Here is a 17,163-nt window from a genome sequence, read left to right as displayed (position 1 = left end):
TGCAGCAAGATCTCAGGCCAGTAGGTGCACGTTGCATGACTCCAAGTACGTAGAGATATGGCAGGACTCTGCCAGTTCGCAGCGTGGCTACCAGGAACTAAAAAGCAAGGGGGTGAAGGCAGGTGCGTGGGGGAAGTTTCCCCAGTCCCTCCTTATAAGAAGGCCATTACCATAAGAAGGCATGATCAGGCTGTGACCTGATTGACAGGTTGGATACCACCCCTACACTTCTATATATCTTCAAGTTCACATAAATTTATCTATTACAGTGGCGGTTCAGTGATAAAAGTCTCACTTTCCCTATGGGATTCTCAGGTTTGACCTTTGTGCAATGCGCTTCATGCACAGCTACCACCATCGCTCAGTAGAAGATAGTGTGTTCCAGTTGAGATTAGAAAGAAAAGTCTGGTGATCTACTTTTAAAATCCAGCCACTGAAAAGCCTATATATCACAATGGTCTGGTCCAATCCCAGTGTACATGGGCTTTCCATGAGTTGGGGGCCACCATGATGGCAGCTAATACCAATACTTGAAATTTTATAATGAACATGTATTGCTTTTGTACTAAAAATAATTAAGAGAAAATCAGTGGGAAATGAGGGCTTATTGTAGGAAATTTTGCTTTACAAACAGCCTCTCAGAAATGCATCTAGTCCATATACAGTAAAGTATAACTATGTATTTCTGACGTCCTCTGGCTACACAGTGCAGAAGGAGAATCCATTCCACACCATCCTGAGGCCTCCTGCCACAAGGCAGAGGTCAGGCAGGCTTCCACCCTCCATCCATCTTTATCATATTCGAACACCGACCATCCTTCCCATGACTCTCTATTCCTCTGCTGGGCCCAATAATTCATTGCAATGGCCACAAAGAACTCACAAGCAATCCTCATGATGGTGGGGGTTTTTAGGGAGGCCAATGGTGTAGCACCTTGGGCTTCAAACCACAAACTCGGCAATTCTAACCTACTGGTTACTCCGTGGGAGAAAGGTGAGGCTTTCCACTCCTGTAAAGATTGACAGCATCAGGACCCAAAGGGACAGTTCTACTCTGTCCCCTAGAGTCAGTATGAATCAGAATCAACATGATGTCAGTGAATTTGGTTTTTGAGTTTAGAACAGGTAACAAAATGTTAAGGATACAGGTCTTTTATCTGAAACACCTCTTTTCAGCCACGGTCACAGGCATGCCTCTCCCTGGTCCATGACCATTTCATTGTATGGTCTCTTGGCCTCTGCCTTCTTCTGTGGGTCAACAAGCTTGTTACTGCTTCGCTGCTCTGCCTCAAGGAGGTGTGCCACGGCCTCTGGTGCCACGGCCGCCTCCATCTCTTCAAGCAGCGATCATACACATGCTCTCTCAATGACACTTCTTTCTGGTCACAGAATTCTTTTTCTCTGGTTGAGACGGCTCACTCTTATATACTCAATGGAATGGCAAAACTGACATATCCCTTCTCTGAGTGTTTCACAGACCCTATTAGCATGCCCCCACTCAATCATTTGGTAGAAGTTAAAGAGACGTGGGTAGAGCAGACATTCCAAGTATTCCACTTAACCACAATCCCCATAACTAAACTCTTGCCCATCGATAACACAATCAGAATCATTGAAGTGTTTCATAAACACTCTCTGAGTTTGCAAAAAGTTGAGTCCACCCCCTGATTCCGAAAGCTACTAGTATAGATGATTTAAATTAGAACCTTATTTGTTAAAACAAATCATGAGTTAAAACCATCAGCTAAAAAACACTTTTATCAAAATCTCTGGGTTCCCTATTTAGGCATTTATAAAGGGGGTTCTAAAGTTCATGGAAAAATTCCCCCATCATTTCACAATTGATGTATAGATTTTTTTTTATGTATAGATTTTTATAAGGGCTGTAAGAGCCGCAAATAAAATGATCTTTATAAAGAGAATAAATTCAAATTCATCAAAATTTATGAGGAAATATTTTAAAAAGAAATGGTTCTTTGAACGCATTAACAAAACTGAGAAATCACTGGTAAATATAACATTGTGAACATGTCAACGCAACCTGAAGTGATTCATCAATACAATGTAATCCCAAACCAGATCCAAGCATTATTCTTCAAAGAGATAGAAGAACTATTTACCAACTTTATATGGAAAAAAAAGACCCAGGACAAAGAAAACACTACGAAAGAAGAAAAACACAGTAGGAGGCTTATCATTTCCTGATCTCAAAACATACTATACATCAAAACAGCCTGGTATTGGTACAATAAGAGATATACAGACCAATGTAACAGAATAGAGAATCCAGAAATAAATCCATCCACCCACAAGCAACGAATTTTGGTCAAAGGACTGAAACACATTAAAAGAGGAAGATATAATCTCTTCAACAAATGATGCTGGCTTTCTCTTTGCTGAAGAATAAATCGGGAGCTTTGCAACACTCCACATACAAAAACAAACTCAAGATGGATTAAAAGCCTGAATGTACATCCCAGAATAGTAAAGGTTATCCTCAAAAAGGGAGGGACAAATGTAGGGGCCCTAATACATGATATAAACATACCGTCAAACATAATGAAAAACGTGCAATGTCAGGAGACAGACTCGATGAATGGGATGTCCTAAAAATAAACTTATGTACATGTGAAAATTTTCACCAAAAGAGTGAAAAAGAAAACCCAGACTGGGAAAAACAAAACCAAAAACTTTGGGCCATGACATATCGAACAAGAGAGTAATCTTTAAAATCTGCAGAACACTACAACACCTCAATAAGAAAAGATGGAGGACCCAATTTTTAAAATGGGCAAAGGGTATGAGCAGGTGGCATTCAAAAGAGAACATTCCACAGATGGCTTACTGAAGGAGGGCATTCAAATAGCCAACAACTACATGAAAAAAACCCCTGTTCTCAATCACTAGCCATCCGAGAGATGCAAATCAAAACAATGATGAGATAAGACCTCACCCCAGCATTGGTAGCAAAGTTCAACATAGCAGAAAACAACAAATGCTGGAGAGGGTGTGGAGATACTGGAATACTTGTATGTTGCTGGTAGGACTGTAAAGCCATAGAATCATTATGGAAAGCAATATTGCACTTCCTGGAACAATTGGCAGTAGGATCATACTATATGATCCAGTGATTGTAATATTTGGTGTCCACCCTACAGACGCAGGAACAGATACACGCACACCCATATTCATCAGAGCATTATTCACAGTCAAGCAATGAAAACAATCGAAATGTTCATCGGTGGCAGAATGGATAATAAACTTTGGTATATTCACACAATGGAATACTATGCTTCATTAAAGAAGAATAATGAAACTGTGAAACACCTCATGACATAGATGGATTTATAGGACATTATGTTGAATGAAGTTCGAAAGAAACAAAAGGACAACTAGTGTATGAGACTACTGTTACTTAAAAATATATATATCAAGATGAAGGTTTTCAGTCCAAAAGTAACAGACTGATGGTTACCAGGGGAGACAAGTGAAGCCTAGACTAGAGGGTCTGTGTTAACTTTGGTGAAGGAGAAGGTAATATCCTACAAGAAGGAGATGAGAAGAAATACGGGCAGGGGCAGAGCAAGCAATTGGGATGTTTGATAAGTTGTTTAAAAGGGTGACTGCGAAACAAAGATCTCATATGTAACCCCTCACCAACTGCACAATAAAACCGAAGAGAGACAGAGAGAGAGAGCCCCACTGCCATCCGATTGGTTCCAATTTATAGTGACTGTACTAGACAGAATAGAACTGCTCCCTGGGCTTCCCCAGAGTCTAAATATTGACAGGAGCAGGCTGCCTTATCTGTCTCCCAAGGTGCAGTTGGTGGGTTTGCACCACGACTTTGCGGTTAGTATCCCAACGCCTAACCCTCAGTGCCACCCGGGCTCCTTAAATAACAAGGACGATGCAAATGTGAGGAGCTTGTGACCCATTCGAAAGCTAAAAGTGTTTTCCATTTGTTTCAGGTTTTCAGCGTGTAAAATGTGCTGTCATTTTAAAAACGGATTACTTGAAGAATTTAAAGAATTATCTCTCAAAATAATAATAACATTTAGATCTAGCGACTGTGCCTTTGACCCTTTTTGAAAGGACGAACTTAGGTTATTATTTATGTTCACCATGAGATCATCTTCTGCCTAGGTTTCTGATTTCAGCAGTCATTTCAGACACAGTGTACTGAAGACAGTATTTGGCCTGGTTATGGGGTCCATAAAATATACTTTTGTTAATGGCAAGACCTAACATAACCTGTCTAAGCAATTGTTACTATGAAGTCCTGCTGCTTGCAGTTGGACCACAGGAGGAAATTATCATTGTACAAACCAGTGAAGTATGCTTAGCACGCAAAGACTTGTTACGCAATCAATGAAGAACAGTTGTTTTCTGCTCTGCCATAAATAACTAATGCCAAGCGCCGGCTGGCTATCTGTTTCAGGTTCTTGTTACAGGAGAGTAAAAGGGGCGAGGCCTAAATATCAGTGCCTCCTCCACCGAGCTTTCTTGTTTCATTCTGAGCAGTTTCACTTTCATGCTTTCCATTATTTGTTTTTTTTTGGGGGGGAGGGGTGTACATGGAAGTTTTCCATTGCAATACACCTTTTCCTAACTTTTCCATTTCTAAGAGTTTATGCATGGACCTTGGGGGCACTACAGAATAAGCATTGGCCTGCTAACAGCAAGGTCTCAAACTCAAATCAAACCCACAACTGTCACAGTGGTGCCATCCTAGCGACCCTATAAGACATAGTAGAACTGCCTCCCTGTGAGTTTCTGAGAATATATGTCTTTATAGGAATAAAAATCCTAATTTTTCTCCCTTGGAGTGGCTGGGAAGTTTGAGCTGATGACCTTGTGGTTCGCAACCCAACGCCACCTGTTGAACCCCACCCTGGTCTAGCCACTCAGCTTCTTAAGCTTCACTTCAGCCTTGGTTCTGAACACACACATGTGCTTGTAGCCTCCCAAATGTAATATATATATATATCCAGAGTTAGATAGGCTTTGCGATACTATCAAAACCATTTCTTCAACAAAAAGTCATATTTGATTTGCATACTTAGTTCATAAACCTAGATGCTCAGAATCATGTAAAATTCTTTTGGGCAAAAAGGGTGGCAAGTGGAAGCCATTTAAGAAGCCCAGCTATGTGTCAGAATTGTCGGGACAGCAACGGGTGATGGGAAATAAAGGTGGAAATGAAAATGACTACATTACCTACAGAGCGTAGAGTTTGGGATACAGGGCCTGAGGAGTGGTTGGTGTTGCAATGGCTCCAAGGGCATGACTTAGGACCACGGCTACAGTGAAGTCTGAGATGAGACAAGGCAAACAGCTGCCAGAAACTCCTAGAATTCACTACATGTTTCATTTCGAATAATTTGTTGTGTCATCAGAAACCGTTTACTATTACCAAATGTTTCACCACCCCATAATCAGTTATGGGAAGAAAACACCATGTAAGCAGCTCTGGCTAGCCTAGGACATGCAACTTGTCAAAAATCCAGATTCTGCTAACAGACAGTGGTGTGAGTGGGCACGTCGCTTAAATCGAGTCTGTTTTTTTATCTGTAAAACAGGGATGATAAGTCCTGGTGACATAGTGAGTTAAGTATTGTGATTCTAACGACAAAAATCACCAGTCCAAACCTATCAGCTGTTACCCGAGAGAACAATGAGGTTGTCTGTCCCAGGAAGATTTACAGTCTCAGAAACCCTAAGGAGCAGTCATACTCTGTTCTGTAAGGTCTCTGTGATTCGGAATCCACTTGTTGGCAGTGGGAACTGTGGTTGATGGCATCGTGGTTATGTATTGGACTGTGATCTGAAAGGTTAGCAGTTTAAAACCAGGAGCCACTCTTTTGGAGCAAGACAGGGCTTTCTACTCCCGTAAACAGTCTCAGAAACTCACAAGGGCAGTTTTGCCCTGTTCTGTAAAGTTCTATGAGTTGGTATCGATTTGATGGAAGTGAATTTCTCTCTCTCTCTCTTTTGTAACTAGTCACAAAGTACAAATGTTCTCTCTCAAATGTCAAAACAGGTGGCCTGAGAAAGGTTTTGCCCCTGGATTCTCCAAGGTTTCTCATAAAGAGAAATGAAAGGAGGCTTGTTTTGACACAGCAAGGAGGCAAAAGGAGAAGCCAGAAATAGGATGGATACATTTATATTTTCTCCCCCGAAAGATGTAGTTCTTTCTTCTTCTCCCCAAGTGTGGTTCATTCACTGTGGAGGAAGGGCATGTGATATGGTAGGTTGCAGAAGTAGCCAGAATAGTGTGCCTTAATTAGTAGCTTTTGTGATAAAGATCTTCATGTATAGTAACGTCTTGTCTGATTAAAAACAGTGTACACACAAACAAAAAATGGATAGCTTCTGGCTCCAGTGATTTTTTTCTTTCTCTCCTTTGTTCTTGTCTTCTACCAAAGTGTTTTTTGACTGGAAGGGAGCCGGGGTTACAAGTGGTTGCAAGTTGGGCTGCTAACTGCAAGGTCAGCAGTTCAAAACTACCAACCTCTCCGAAGGAGAAAGGTGAGACTTTCTATTCCTGTTAAGAGTTACAGTCTTGGAAGCCCACAGGGGCAATTTCTTGCTCTGGTACCACTGGGGAGGGGTGGGGTCCCCATGGCATTGGGTGACCTGCTGAGCTCAAATCAGTTGCACCACTCTGGGAACTTTTCAGTGCTTTCTACGTTGTAGCATTAGAGGAACTTCAATACGCTGAGGACTCCGTGTTCGGAGGAAATTACCTAACTGCGAAGTTTTGGGCTAAGAGACTGAGGATAAACTGACAAAAGGACTCTTGATTTAAAAGTTCTTTTTCATCTTCACCCAACAGACTGATTTCTGGGCTGGATGGGTCAATTGTGTCTAGGCTTTCATTCTACATTTAGATGCTAAGTTTGTTGAGGGCAGGGATCATCAATTCTTCCATTCTTTTAACTTACCAGTACTGCACATGATGGAGGGCAGTACAGAGGTTTCTCTGTACCTGGTAGGCACTCGATGAATTATGACTGACCAATGATTACTTATCTCATAAAATAAATACGATGATTAAACTTGTTGTTTGAAGTCTTGAACTTTCTAGGTCAGTCCTGACAATAGAAGTTGCATGGCTGCCGTAGCAATATTTATAGGTATATACAAGTGTGTGGGCTTTCCTGGCAATTGCATGAGTAATCCAACTTCAGAGTAGTAACACACATAAGGCATAGCTCTATGCTTTCAAATTGTGGGCTCCAACCACCAAAGTGTCACCTGGGATGATTATTACAAACTGCAAATTCTCAACCCTAAGCCCAATCAAAATATCTGGGGGTTATGGGTCTAGGGACCCCTATTATAACAAGCACCCCCAAATGAGTGACATGACATTTAAGAATTTACTAAGAATTTAGTCTGGGGCATACTACCACATAAATGCATATGCCGTGTCGCCTAGACTGTGATCATTAAGGAAGTACATCTCAGGGGAATGCCATTGGGTTTGAGTTAACAACCTAATGCTTAACTGGATGGATGGATGGATTGTGATAAGAGTTCTATGAGCCCCCAATAAAATGATTTAGAAAAATCAAACCAAACAAAAAATAATGCTTTAACTGTTGTTGTCATCAGGTTCCCTCTTAGGAGTAGGCTTCAAAATGTCCACAGATAAATGGAATTAAAAGATAATGGAAGTGGCTCCTTTATATATATAAACAAACAACCCCAATCCAAACCGACTGCCTTGCTGTCAATTCAGACTCACTACAACACTATAGGATGGAGTAAAAATGCCCCCATAAGATTTCCAAGGCTGTAAAACTTAAAGAAAGGCAACTGCCACATGTGTCCCCCACAAAGAGGCTGGTAGGTTCTAGCTATTAACCTTTCAGTTGGCTTTAACCACTGCGCAAACAGGGCAGTTTTTGTTGTTTAATGGACATTTCATATATAAGTGCGTGTAATATATACATATATGTGTATATATATATATCTACGTGGATGTATGTGTATAATAACATGTATACATGGCTAGGATATATTATATAGTGGTTTAAAAAGATTTGTGGACAAATGAACTAGAAAGATAATGGAATTTTCCATGAATTAAATTTTTTTTTCCCATGAATTTTTTTGAAGTCCCTATTTATCTATCTGAAGAACCATCAGTTCGAAACCACCAGCTGCTCTTTGGGAGACAGAAAGGTCTTTCTGTTCCCGTAAAGAGTTCCAGTCTCTGCACCTCGCAAGGGCAATTGTACTCTGTCCTCTAGGATTTTGGTAAGTTGGCATCAACCCAAAGACTGAGTTTTTAATTTATCTGTCTACACACAAATAGATACAAATGTTTGTTGTTTTCTTTGGTAATTATGTGGGAAAATGGAAAACAGCAAGCTATTTAATAAAGCAATACTAGGGATATTTTCGTAGAAAATAAGCAGCATTTGAAGTAAAGTGAAATGTCCATTAAACAAACCACCCCCACCAAGAGCAACCAAAAACCACCCCCCTGCCGTCTGTGGATTCTCTCTGACAGCAACCCTGTAATGCAGAGTAGAAGTGCCTCTAGGGTTTCAAGACTCGGAATCGTTACAGGAGCAGGCAGCTTCATCTTTCTCCTGTGGAGCAGCTGGTGGGTTTGAGGCGCTGACCTTGTGGTTAGGAGCTCCCTGTGCCACCCACTACACTACACCACCAGGGCTCCCTGAACATCCATTCCCAAACGGAACCAACGGAGTGCCATCAAGTTGATTCCGACCCCATAGCGACCCTCTAGGACAGGGTAAAACTGCCCCTGTGAGTTTCCCACTCTCTTTACGGGAGTAGAAAGCCTCATCTTTCTCCCTCGGACCAGTGGCAAAAAAGTCCCTAGTCCACCATTATGCATCAGGGCCCTGGAAGATCACTGGAAAATATCTTCTTTGGGGAATATGTTCTTGGCAACGTGTAAAGTAGCTCATTTGGGATGATGGTCTGTGTCTTTTGAAGTCCTGACACAGTTCACTGGAATTTTAATTTCAACAGAGCCATTTCTTACGTCCTAGGCAGAGTGTTCATAGGTACTGGCTCATCATCAAGGAGCCAGGCCACTAAGATGTCACGATGTTGCTGTTACCGTACTTTTCCTTTTACATTGGGGGCCCTTTGGGTCTTCTACCACCTTGGGAAAATGAAAGGCATCAAGTGACAACCCAGTAGCAATGTGATCTCAGTAGTAGGAAAGAGAACAGGGATCTTCAAGCAGCGAGGGGCCTGATCGAAATAGCTCAGTCTTCAAGGAGCAGGATGCCTCTGGCCAGTGTTCTGATCTCTAGCGAGAGGAAGGGCCAGAGAAGTTCAAAGATAGGCATCTCTATAGGGCGGCGAGAGGATGACTGGAAGGGAACTTTTTCAACCGCAAGCGGAACCCTGGGAACCCAGGCACAGGTGTGGTTTCAGGCCGTTTTGTCCCCGCCTGAAGGGAGATAAGCAGGAAGAATTCCAACACCCCCTGGGGATAACGAGGCCAGCTAGACCAGCCCGGGCGGCCCGGAGCGGGAGCGACAGCCCGAGGCGAGGAGCCTGCCGAGCCGTTAGTCCCTAGGGCGCTGGCGGCCGGCTCCGCAGCGTCTCTCCGGCACAAACGCGGGTGGGGTAGGGGTGGGGGGGTTTGTGACGTAGCCGGTAGAACGGCGGCGAGAGCGTGGGTGGGCCGAGCCTCTGGGCTCCCGCGATTCGCAGGCTCAGCCACACCACCGCGCGCCTCCGCTCCGCCCGCCCCTCCGGGCGCGTCTTTTCCGGGCTCGCGCCCCGCCGCGCCTCGCCCCGCCTCCGCCGGCAACCCGGGCGCGCGCGCGCTGCTGCAGCTTTTTCTCCGGCCTCCGCGGCGCGCCCCTCCTCCTCTGGCGCTAGCGGGCACGCGGCTCCTTTTCACCAGCTTTCACCATCAGCAGACGCCGGCCGGCTGGGAAGACGTGGTGGGCAGCGCTTAGGTGAGTGCTGCCAACTGTTGGGACGGTCTGGCCCCCGCCCTGTGGCTTTCGGGGCTGGCGGGACCACCGTCGTACTCCTGGTCTAGGGGGAGTGGGTATTCCTGTGTCCCAAATCGGGCTCGCTTTCTTCTTACGCCCTGGGCTGGGGAGATCCCCGCGGTTATCCTCTCTTCTCGGCTGCCTGGAGCGTGGGCTCTTGGCCACCCTGGCCTGTCTCTTCCTGCTACTCGTGGCCTCCCTGCCAGCCCGAAGTCATCTTCCTGATCCCCAATACTAAGCTTTGCCAGGACCCTTTTGAAAGGAGTATCCCCAGTGCTTGCCAGACCTCCAAACGACCTTAGTGCGCCCCTAGACCTCAACTCCATTTTGTCCCCTCCCAGTCCCTCTAGCTGATGGATAAGGGGTCCATCTGGCCCTAGAAGCATCCACTCTCGGGAATTTGAGGGATGCTCTGCCTTCCGATCATCATCGCTGCCATATGTTTGGGTACGTTCGAAAGCGGCTGGCTTCTATAGCAGCAGCGTGATCTTTTCTGCCTACCTCCTTGCCTTCTGCGAGTGCCTTATATTTAGTATTAGCTTTATTCACTTCCTCTTCCTCTCCTTCGAGTACCGGACAGAACTGAGGGTGAGGTCTACAGCACATAGAAAAATGCAGGAGAATGTGATTCACTGCCTAACCCCATCAAGGGGTTACATATTTGAAACAAGACGTCATTTCTCCTCATCCCTCCAAAGGGTGTTTTTTTTCCCCAACCCTCTTGAAATGAACTTGCGCCATTCACGCTTTTCACATAAAGGCGGGGGTCGGGGGTGTTGTGGTGGTGGTGGTGGTGGTGTGTGTGTGTGTCATCCTAGGAAAGAGACAGTGAGATGCAGACTAAGAAATGGCCTTGAAATGAATCCCTTTGAAAAAGTAGTTAGTCTTCTGCTTTATTGGCTAATGGTTTAATTGATGCCCCAGTTTCCTCATCTGCAAAAATGAGGATGTTGGACTATAGAGCACAACTAGGGTTCCTTCTTGATTCCAGCACGTCTGAATTCATGCTTTCCAAATTCCTGTTGCTGCATAGTGGAGATCTAAGATCTGATTTGAGTACTGTTTCCGGAGAGCAGCTTGGCATTGCAAGTTTTTCTTTAATGCTGCCTCCAGCAAGCAGTAGTTGGAACTGTGCTCAATTTGCAAGTGGAGGGGAGAGCCTATTCAATTCAAGTCCCTGCAGCGAGCAGACCAACTCAAGGTTTTAATAGACCAATGAGGCTGCTTCATGTGTGAGCAAGCCCCAACTCAAGGGAAGCTGCTAAAATGTTAGAGGTTGGGACTCCCCTTAGAATGAAAACCTTTATTGTCCCTTAGAGGAGGCCTGATAGTGTAGTGGTTACGCACTGGGCTACCATTTGCATGGGCGGCAGTTGGAAACCACCAGCCCTCTGAGGGAGAAGGACTGGGCTTTCTACTCAGTAGCAAGGTATAGTCTCAGAACCCACAGGGGTCACTATGAGTCAGCATTGACCCCGTGGCAGTGAGTTCCTTCCCCATGGTCTTTAGAGACGGAGGGTGAAGCAGTAAACTGTCATCAGGACAGTTGCACACTAGAGTACATGCTGATATGAGAAGGAACGTAACGTTTTTAAAAGAATCTGGTAGGTGAAATGCCAGAGTTGAAAGGTTGAGAAATTCAGTTTATTGAGGGGGAAAATTCCTTTATTACAAAACAAAAATAAAACACAGAAGTGACTCAGTTGACAGTATGTTTATTCGGGGTTGAGGTGGGTTAGAGTAAGGTAGGGTGGGGACCCATGGGTGAAGAGTGACTCACAGAGAGCCTGTAGACAGAGCATAACTGCCCCCTGAGTTGTTGAGACTATACGGGAGGAGCAGAGCCCTGGGATTTTCTCCCTCTGAGCAGCTGGTGGTTTCAAACTGGTGACCTTATGGATCATAACCCAACTCATAGCAACTACATCACTAGGGCTCCTAATTTCATGAGAAGAGAAAGGAATTAGGACTCTGGAGAGGCTCAGGTTCCAGCCCCAGTTCTAGCTAGATACGTAGCTTTAAGAGCCTCTTTTCAACTGTCCTTAGTTTTGGGATCTGTAAAATAAGCATCTTAAAGGTGGACAGAACGATCTAGAAACCCCCTAATTAAAATGGTTACCTTCCTAATATTTCTTTTAAGGAACCCTGGTGGCACTGCGGATTTGGTATTGGGCTGCTAATTAGGTTGCCAGCTCTAATGGAAAGATGGCAACTCCTCTCTAGAAAGCTGAGGCTGTCTGCTCCTGTAGCTCTACTGTCTACCCCTAGATGGTGGCTGCGAGTTGTCCACCTGCTGGCAGTATTTTTGTTTTAATACTGCTTTTATTAACTTTTTCTGGCAAGTGAAATGTGTGCATGCTATATTGTTTTAAGTTTCATGACTTGTTAGCATTCGGAAGCCTTTGGGTCATGCATATGAATTTATAGTGTAGGGTGGTGGTGGTAGTATGGAGAAACAGACGGATGTATGTGGTTTATTTTATTAACAACAGCAGTCAAATCAAGGATAGAAACAAAATCCAAAGCTGATAAGGATGGAAGAAGAGGTGATTTCTTTAATTATTACCCTGTAGATGTTCTTTTTAATGGTACCTTTCCTCCCCTTCTCCCTCCCTTTCTTGGCTATGAGTTGTTGAGTCTTTGACAAACATAAAAGCTTTATTTTGTCTACTCTTGCCATTGGCTGGTCTTATTAGCTACTTTTTTTTTCTCCCCAACAATTTATTGGCACGTAGTTCACATATCATACAATTCAATAGTTCAATCATTCTGTCACGCCAAGGAGAATTGTACAGTCATTACCACATCAATTTTAGAGCATTCCACCCCCTCTTATCTACTCTTTTAGTTTTGCCTTTTTAATTTTGGGATTATCATAGACTTTTACCAAATCCATTTGGCCATAATAGCATCTTGTATAATAGTCGTACAATATCATAGCCAGGTGATTGAAATTAATACAGCTATCCACATTATTCAAATCTCACCATGTTTTTATTCACTTACTTGCATATGTGTATTTAACTCTATGCCATTTTGACAAATGTTTAGATTCACATGGTCACCTCCACAGTCAAGTTACAGAACTGACTCATCCCCATAAAGAAACTACGAATGTATTTTCCATTTTCCATAATTATGCTGTTTCAAGAACTTATTGAGGCTAAATTCAGCATAATTCCCTGACCCCAAAGTTTATTTCCTTTTGCGGCTGAGTAGTATTCTGTCCTCAGAACTATGGATAGAATAGGATTGTCTCTGTAGGTTTCCAAGAGAGCAAATAGACACAGCTTTCTTCATTGGAGCGGCTGGTGGGTCTGAACTGCTGACCTTGTGGTTGCAGCCCAACGAGTAACCCTTTTAAGTCATAATTGTTGACTCAATAGCAATCCGTTAAAATTTTTTTTTTTCAGTTTAGTATTATGTAGTATGAGTGTCTTTAATCGTTCACTCTTTGAAAGCAATCTGGGCCAGTTTTCTGACAATGAAGGATGAAATTTCTGTGAATAATTATGTACCAGTGTGTGTGAATGGAGCCGTGGTGGCGTAGTGTTTACATGTTGGGCTGCAGTCCTCAAGGTCCGTAGTTTGTCACCACCGGCCGCTTCTGGTGAGAAAGGCAGGTCTTTCTAATCCCATAAAGAGTTGGTCACAGAAACTCACAGGAGCAGTTATACCTTGTCCAACAGGGCTGCTCTGAGTCAGCGTTGACTTGATGCAGTGAGCTTGGTTTGTTTGTTTGTTTTGAGTTTTTTATGTGAATAGAAATTTCCATTTCCTTAGGATAAATGCCCAAGAGCGCAACTACTGGATTGTAGGATAGTTGCATGTGCATGACCACCCACCCATCTGTTTTCCTGAGTGAATGGTATCACTATCTATCCCCACCTGCAAGGGATGATTAACCCAGTTTCTCTGCATCCTTGTCAGTAATTGGTATTGTCACTCTTTTATATTTTATTTTACTCATTCTATAGGTATGTAGAGATACTTCCGGGACGCTTTAATTTGTGTCTCCCAGATGGCTAGTGATGTTGAACATGCATTCATGTGCTTATTTGCCATCTGTATATCCTCATGTCTTTTGCTCATTTTCTAATTGGATTATTTTCATACTGTTGAGTTTTGAGCATTTTGAAAAAAGTATAGCTATGCTTTTATTTTTTGGTCATACTGTTAAGATCAGTAATGGAAAATTCAAAAGTACTGACCTTTACATCCAAGACCAATTTTCAGTGCACAGTTTTTTCATTTTTCTATTACTGATATTAATAACTTTACTAACTATAAAATAAAAGCCTTTTCAAAACTTTCACTCTACTTTTCCCTTCACCCTCCCTTTATCCTCTCTCACTACCATAGAGTCAGTGCTGACTCATAGCACCTCCCGTGGGGCTTCCGAGACATTACGGGAATAACAAGCCTGCTGCTGGTTTCGAACTGCTGCTGGTTTCGAACTGCCGACCATGCATATCGCACATGTGGATCACAGTCCAACTCGTAACCACTACATCATAGCCACTAATCTTTTGTTGTCTTTTTTAGGTTCTCCTCTTCTAGATTTTTCATAAACATGGGATTGTGCTGCACAATATTTGTCCTTTTGTGTGTCTGGTTTATTCCGTTTAACTCACTGCCATTGAGTGGATTCTGACTGAGAGTGACCCTACAAGACAGGGCAGAGAGGGGAAAATGAGGAGCTGATGCCAGGGGCTTAAATGTGGAGAGCGAATGTTTGGAGAATGATGAGGGTAATGAAGGTACAAATGTGCTTTACACAATTGATGTATGTATGGATTGTGATAAGAGTTGTATGAGCCCCCAGTAAAATGATTAAAAAAACCCCCAAAGACCGGGTAGAACTGCCCCTATGGGCTTCTGAGACTGTTTAGAGGAGTATAAAGCCCCACCTTTCTCCTGCAGAGTGGCTGTTGGATTTGAACTGCCGACCTTGTGGGTAGCAGCCTAACACATAACCCACTCCACAATCAGGGCTCTTTATTTCACTTAGCATAATGTTTTCAAGGTGTATTCATGAAGTGGCATACTATATCAGAACGTTGTTATTCTTTACAACTATGTAAGACTCCACCTTTTGCTTATCCATTCATCTGTTAATGGGAATTTGGGTTGTTTCCACATTTTGCCTATTGTGAATGATGCTGCCATGACCATTGGTGTACTTGGGTCCACGTTAATGCTTGTGATGAGTTTTGAGGATTCTTTATAGATAATCCCAGATAATAGTCCTTTACCAGTTATGTGGTTTGCAAATAAGTCTCCCAGTCTGTTGCCAGTTTTTTCCCCCCATCCTCTTCACAGGTTTTTTTGGTAAATCACAAGTTTTTTAATTCTGATGAGGTTCACCCAGTGTTATCTATGTTAGTTTCAAGGTGGCTTGTGTACTTTTTGAAATGCAATTTTACTCCTTTCTGCTCTGCATAACAGCCAGTGTTTCTGGAAGCAATGATAGCATCCCTCCCTGAAGTAGTTTCTGTTTTAAGAATCCTGGCCCTCAACATGTAGTCTGTGAACAAGTAACCCTAATGTTTGAGTGTTGGTCTACATTATTTCCACAGGCTCTAAATACAACAAAATGGCTGCCATCCTTTCGTGCTGTTAGAATATAACGTTTCTTGTCCCCAGCTATCAAAGTTGAACATTTAAATGACTATTTTATAATTCAATAGACAGACTGTGCCGAGGAAGTTTTTGGTTTCACTTTCTAAAATAAAAAAAAAATTTGGCAGAATTTTATAGTCTTTTATCAGGTTTCTGGTAACTAAAGCAAGGCCCAAATTTGTGTTCTCCTTTTAGTACGGGCTTAAAAAGTCAACTTCTGTATTTTGTGTAATGAAGTTATGAATCATGACTGTGTGTTTAGTGGGCTTTTTCCACTGCCAGTCAATGGTCAGAATAATGACTAGAAGGATGACTGACTGTAGAAGATTATAACACTCCGTTCTTTAATGCTTACTTTCACTGCCTTGGAAAGAAACGTGAACTTTAAAGTGACTTTACAGTTTCACATTTGGAGACACTTCTGGGCTCCTGTCATGAGAAGGACTTACAGACAGAGGCTAGTGATTCCTTCGGAGGGTGTTCGTTTCTGTAATGTGGTACTGACATGAGTTCTTGTGTGACAGACTTCATAACCTACACAGGTGCTTTACTACCCGGCTCCTTATAACAAGACCACTCACTCCTGAAATAAGCCAAGCTATGGTACTAAGGAAACTTAAGTGTTATGTTGACGTTCAGTACCTTGGAGTTACATATCCATGGGACCTTTTGTTTTCATAATCTTACTTAAGTCATTCGTAATTGTCTAGAAGACTGTAGTTTAGGATTAGTATTAAGGGATGGACAGAGAATCGGGAATGTTGATTGTTGTTGTTTTGCTATTAAGTGTGGATTCTTCCAATGTGAATGAAAATGTACAAGTATGACAAGTAGTGAGAGTCAGACAGAGGCCCTGTGCAATTGCGATGACAGTGCTTCAGAGACCTGATTTCGGACCTGAGAGACCATAGGAGAGCTCAGCATAGCAGCACTGTTGTTCCTTTACCTGGAACTGCCATGTGACCTTTAAATACACAGTAGGATGACAAGTACCCTTTCTAAAATTACTACCTTCGGAAGTGGGGAGTGTTTGGGTCTGATCCTATCAAGCTGAACCAAGACTGTTGGTTTATGATTTTGTTGGCACAGCTGCCTCCTATTGCAAGTTAGAGGCTGACATTTTGTTTATTTTAAATGCCCTAAGTATAATGGAAATCCAGTTAGGGCAGCTGGCTGGCTATACAATAAGCAAGAAATGGCTCCCTCCCTCACATAGTACACAAAATAAATTATAGTTGTTTATCATATGTACACATATAATATATAAATATATATATATACACAGTTCCAAAACTTAAGACAGCATGATAAAATTAAAAAGGCAAGTGACAGACTGGGGGGAAATAGCCTTTACATATGTTCTAATTGATCTCCACCTAACTAACCCACCAATAAAGTGTTTTTCATTTCCTTCGTAAAATACACTTTAGCGGACATTGGGCCTCCACTCAAGTACTCCCTCAAAGCAAGAATACTTTCTTCTATTAAATTGGCATTCTATGATGCTCACCTTCCAGACACAACCGCTGAAGACAAAGCGGGT

At 42.8% G+C, this 17,163-nt stretch overlaps 1 protein-coding gene across 4 annotated transcripts in view; it reads left to right on the top strand.

The window, feature by feature from the left end:
* Positions 1-9,857: 9,857 nt before the first annotated feature.
* Positions 9,858-17,163, top strand: part of ACSL4 (acyl-CoA synthetase long chain family member 4) — a 91,559-nt gene continuing 84,253 nt past the window's right edge. For all 4 annotated transcript variants that reach the window (XM_045298569.1, XM_045298568.1, XM_004710044.2 and 1 more), the window contains exon 1: positions 9,858-9,959. The gene's annotated coding sequence lies outside the window, so the exon portion shown is untranslated. The remainder of the gene's footprint in view (positions 9,960-17,163) is intronic.

The sequence above is a fragment of the Echinops telfairi genome, unplaced genomic scaffold (assembly GCF_000313985.2).
Source record: "Echinops telfairi isolate 266 unplaced genomic scaffold, ASM31398v2 ScPeMD7_7427;HRSCAF=8465, whole genome shotgun sequence".
In the NCBI taxonomy this organism is placed as follows: Eukaryota; Metazoa; Chordata; class Mammalia; order Afrosoricida; family Tenrecidae; genus Echinops; species Echinops telfairi.
The sequence above is the reverse complement of the archived record's forward strand: the minus strand, read 5'-3'. Positions and strand labels throughout refer to the sequence as shown.